This window comes from Myotis davidii, unplaced genomic scaffold, assembly GCF_000327345.1.
Source record: "Myotis davidii unplaced genomic scaffold, ASM32734v1 scaffold68, whole genome shotgun sequence".
In the NCBI taxonomy this organism is placed as follows: domain Eukaryota; kingdom Metazoa; phylum Chordata; class Mammalia; order Chiroptera; family Vespertilionidae; genus Myotis; species Myotis davidii.
The window spans coordinates 2375863-2381267 of record NW_006300376.1 but is presented as its reverse complement, the minus strand read 5'-3'; the positions used below and the strand labels follow the sequence as shown (position 1 = coordinate 2381267).

At 45.5% G+C, this 5405-nt stretch overlaps 1 long non-coding RNA gene across 1 annotated transcript; it reads left to right on the top strand.

The window, feature by feature from the left end:
• LOC107185205 lies at positions 1–5393 on the top strand. The gene is made up of 3 exons (XR_001516124.1): positions 1–56; positions 1631–1716; positions 5277–5393. It is a non-coding gene; the product is annotated as an uncharacterized LOC107185205 (long non-coding RNA).
• Positions 5394–5405: the final 12 nt, after the last annotated feature.

The window sequence follows — 5405 nt, the reverse complement described above, 5'->3', positions numbered from 1 at the left end:
GACAGAGACAGAAAGGGAAAATGAAATCCATATGGCACCTTGAGCCAAGGAATGAGGTAAGAAAGAACCGTAGGGCTTCAGAGGGGAGGAAGGTCATTCAAAGGACGATAAGAAGAGCACATGTTCAGTAATTAGAAGCTTGCCCTACCCTATAGCTAAGTCATAAAAAGTTATTTCTGGTGGTAATTCTTATTATGAGCAAGGCCCCAATTTAGATTCTTTAAGGGAGAGGTAAGCGTTTCTCTTGAGCCCGCAGGGTCTCCATTGCCTTCTGAGGCCTATTCTGAGCATTTCATCTTCATTGTCTACAGACCTTGGTAGTAATAACACAATGGCATATTCTGGTTGTCCAAGAAGTTTCTGGAGTCTGCGTCTGTGGATATAAAGTTCAGCACTCAAAGACCCAATTGCTATTCACTCACATTACACAGAATAAGGCCTGAGGGGACTCGTTCTAAATGCCAGCAGTGTCTTCCTCAGGGGAGAAGGATGGGCTGAGGAGAAAAGGTGAATGGATTTCTTATCTGCTTCCATGTGCTTTATTTTGTATAACAGATACTTATTCCCTTTAAATGTTTCCAAACCATTTTTAAAAGTCCTCATTGAGCCCTAGCCGGTTTGGCTCAGTGGCTGAAGTGTCCCGGGTTTGATTCCGGTCAGGAGCATGGGAAAAATTATTGCCTTTTTTTTTTAATAATTAGAATTGTTTCACACTAGGCCGACCTGGAATTAGAAGCCGAGAGCCCTTCTTGAACAAGTCTAGCCAGGAGTTCAGTCCCATGCTCCAAATTCCCAACACTGCTTTTGAAATAACTTCTTTGAGAACTTCCTGATTTGGTTGCTTCAGGGTGGAAACAACTGTAGCCTGTATTCTGTGCCTTTTGCCCATACCTCTGCTGCAGGCTCCTCCCCAGCCGGGGCGCTGGCCAGGCTCGTGCGAGAGCCCTTCTTGAACAAGTCTAGCCAGGAGTTCAGTCCCATGCTCCAAATTCCCAACACTGCTTTTGAAATAACTTCTTTGAGAACTTCCTGATTTGGTTGCTTCAGGGTGGAAACAACTGTAGCCTGTATTCTGTGCCTTTTGCCCATACCTCTGCTGCAGGCTCCTCCCCAGCCGGGGCCCTGGTCAGGTTCGTACAGGGAGGCAACCAACTGATGAGTTTCTCTCACATCGATACTACTCTCTGTCTTTTCCTCTCTCTTCCACTCTCTCTAAAATCATTGGGAAAATATCCTCAGGTGAGGACTGAAAAAATAATAATAAAGTCCTCATTGAGTCATTCAGCTACATGAAAGAAACAAGTGCCATGACAATGCATTGGGGAACAGGGTTTGGCCAGAATCAATCGTCTCCAATTATCTAACCAGAGCTTCTGCTGTCTGCCGAAGCCACCCCTGAGCATTTATGTCACCTGCTCTTCATCCCTCTTCTGCAGAGATGATTTGCAAATAAAGTTCCTTTGCTGACCTGCCCTTGGGGTTGAGGTATGAGTGAGAGGCCAGAAGGGCAGTGTGGAAAGAGGTCCTGGTGGGCTGGGCCCGGAGCCCAGGGTTGAGAGAGCCAAGGCTGGCCAACGAGGTCAGAGACACTACACCTTTGCTGGGACCTTCCACCTCTGTCTTCTCCTAGATCCTAGAAAGCAAAACACTTTCAAGGCAGAAACCCCCACCTGCAGAACAAGGCAGGTCCTGAGCAGCCATGGAAGCTGGCTCCAGGTAGTGAGAACCCATTGGGCTGAGAGGGGTGCTGGGAAGGGAGTGGGGGATCAATTGGGAGGAATTCTCCTGCCAGGAGGCCAGAGAAGCTCAGCAGTGCAGCTGATTTCTTGCTAAGAGAAGATCTAGAGTCTAGACAGCAGTATTCCCAGGGATCCTGCTGCCCAGCTAATGGGTGTTGTTGGTTTTCGTTGTTGTTCCTTAAATCTCCTTCAAAATTCTGGCTTAAAATGTGCCCTCCATCTCATTTTTTATCTTCTGGGGAAGAAGGGTAGTGAGGAGTAGAATTTATGTGGTTTAAATCCCATGGAATTAATGTGTGCCTTTCTCCCCTATCCCAAATAAAAGTTACATCACCTTCGGACGTTTCCAGCATGTATATTTTGCATGTACAAATGTGCAGAACTATCCTCTGGGTTAGACTTTCCTATGTTTCTACTGCCCCAAGAACCCTACTTCTTGTCTAAGTTCATCTCTGATCCCTTCTGACTGCTTTCACTACCTTCAGCCTCAAATCCCGTACCCAAAGATGGAGTCTGGGTACTTAGATAGCTCTGTAACTTGATACCAAATCCCTCAATATTGTTCTAAAACTTGAATCAGAAGTTACAACCTTTCAACTTCAACAGTCTGGTCTGAAACGGACTCTGGAGCAGGGGACACGGGATGGTTGACTTCATCAGCATCATCAGATTGATGGCATTGACCACCTTTTTCATGGGTTTGAGTGGTCTTGTGAGTCCCTCCATGGAACATCTACCTTTGTCTGCTTCTTACAGACCAAAGACAAAAATTGAACTGTTTCATGTCTGGCATCACCCCCAGAACCTTCATGGGGCTGGGGGATCCTAAGGACCAGTGCCCTGACCTGGCAGGCTCCTAGGGGAGGAATGCTGGGAGGGATTTCACCTTGGTGAAAGGCCTAATTATTGCTGTTCAGCCCTATCCCATTCTGCCAAGTTCCCAGTCCCATATCTGCTGTGTCTCTCCCTCCACACCCCATATAAGCAGCAATTTAAACATAAGTGGATTCAAAAATTAAATCCAAAACACCAGAATCAGTCAGGCCTTCAGTCCCCAACCCAGCATCACTATAGCATCTTTTTTTTTAATATATTTTATTGATTTTTACAGAGAGGAAGGGAGAGAGACAGAGAGTTAGAAACATCGATGAGAGAAACATCCATCGGCTGCCTCCTGCACACCCTCTACTGGGGATATGCCCACAACCAAGGCACATGCCCTTGACCGGAACCGAACCCGGGACCCGTGAGTCTGCAGGCCGACGCTCTATCCACTGAGCCAAACCGGTTTCGGCCACTATAGCATCTTATAGGTGATAAAGAAAGATATTTGGGGGAGGCGGGGTGGGGGTGGTCTCTGTTTGCATCTCTCTCATGAAAGCTGAGCTGACTGAAAAATAAAAGTAACCAGCTGGTAGGAATCTTGGATCTGTGCTTTAAAGCTGAAGAAATAAGCCTTTTGAATAAACTGCAAAATAAAGGATAAGGGAAAAATTGAAGAGGACTTTTGTACAGATTCTTTCTTATCATTTCATGACATGGTTTTCACATCAGATATTCAACAGCCCATCAATCTGATGATGGTACAATTAGTCCCACTTCCAAACCTGATTAGCCACTCTGGTCTTGTTTCTTACAAAGATTAATTTTAGATTTTTCTCAATTAGGATTAAATGTCAACTAAACTGTAATACATGAAAAGTGTTATTAATGTTATCATAATAACAACTTATGCTCCCTCCACATTAAAGCGTGTAACACATTTGCCTGAAATGTGTGGTTGAAACCCTTTTCTTCCCAACCTCAAAAGGAAAGCAAAAGATCCTGGAACTGAGTATGAATGAAACAGTTTGTCAAGAGCTTTGCAAATGTTGCTCTAATTCGTGCAAAATCAAATTTATCTCCATTAGGTTAAGTTTAACTGGTCAGAGCCACACAGTTGCCAAAGATGGAGTATTAAACTCCTTTAAGAAATAATTTTGGAAATATCCATTGAATTTTCACACTCTTCTATTTGAACAGTCAAAGGCCCTTTATGAATTAGCAATGAGATAGGACAGAACTGATTTTCCTTGGGGATTACGTGAGATATTTTATTTTTAACCTTAAGCTTAAAAAGTGTGATAAAAATTGATGCCTTAAATTAAGTCTGCATAAGACCTCAGGAAAAAGTTCTTATCAAAGAACCAATGAGGTTGCAAGGATGGGGTGGGGGGACAGACTGGAGAAATCTTGGCTAAAATTCCTCGCCATGAAAATCTGGTGTCTTACGTAAAGAAAAGAAATGGGAAACACACACTTGCACGTGATCAGTCAAGGACTAGAGGAAGTCCCCAGTCACTGGCCCTGAAGCTAACCTTAGCATTCTGTTCTGAACCAGTTCTAGAAATTAAATCTCAAAGGCAAAGCGTAGGGTTTTATCTGATGGAAAAATGAATTAGAAACATCTTCAATTTTGGAAAAGTACCTAAAAAATTAAAACTAGGCTGTATCCAACAACCCAAGAACCTAGATATATAGTAACTGCTGATATTTCGGGTGTTTCTGGCCAATATTTTAAGAAAGAGACCTGGATCCATGTGTGTGTGTGTGTGTGTGTGTGTGTGTGTGTGTGTGTGTGTGTGTGTCTTGTTTTAAACACAACTGGAATTCTACCACATAAATTTTACATTTCTCCTGGGTTGATACTGGGTGGCAGAGCACCCTGAGAGAGATATTCCTGAGGGTAGGGAGCGACCTGGAATAACATCTTCCCAGCTGTGGGCAGGGAAAGCCAGTAGCACCCATGAGCCTCAATTCTCCCTCTGTTCCCTTGCCTCCTCCATGGCCCAACACTCCACTCCTTATTACTCGGATAAGCTGAAGCAGGGTGGGACTTTGGGAAAACTTTTACTGAATGTTAGAGACAGTAGAAGGGAAATAAACGCAGAACCAGAAGTACAGACAGGCTGGCTTCGGAGGAACTGACCCCATCTGCCCACACTGGCTCCTTCCCCAGGGCTTGCTTAGTCTGGTTTATTCTCAATGGTGATTCATGGTCAGCCTCAGTCAGACCTCCTCATTTGCTGTTATCTTCTCATCTTCCCAGTTGGAAGCCCACCCATGAGCATCCTCAGCTGGGTCCTGGCAGACCCCACCTGGCCTCCAGCCTCCAGATGTCCACTCCCTGCACTCTCCTCACTGCCCCGCTCCAGGCTCAGGCTGCCCTGGGCACAATTGCTCTCCTTCAGTGGCCTCTCTTGGTTCTGCCCCCAGTCCTCTCCCAAAGCACAGGATAGATTCTAAAACTGGCTCACAGTGAAGTGGGGAAGATTGGCAGCTTCCAGTTGAACCTCTCTCCTGAACCACAAGGAGTGAATCTGGAAGTTCCACGAAAAGCTTGGAACTCCTGCCCACCAAGCCATGGCCCCTCACGTGCTGCACCGTTACCTCCAAAGTGTGTGCCACACCAGGATGCCTGCAGAGTAGCCATTTTCTGATTTGCGCAAAGGTGCCCTGCAGGGTGGGATGGCCCTTTCTTTATGGATTTTCTTTTAGGAATGGAAGAGCTTTGTAGGGATTAGAAAAAGATGCCCTCCCGGGTACACACAACTCCCCTGGCGAAGATTTCCTCCTTCTTCCTGTTGGAAAACTTGTCCTCAACCTCAGGGTCAGCCAGCTATGCTC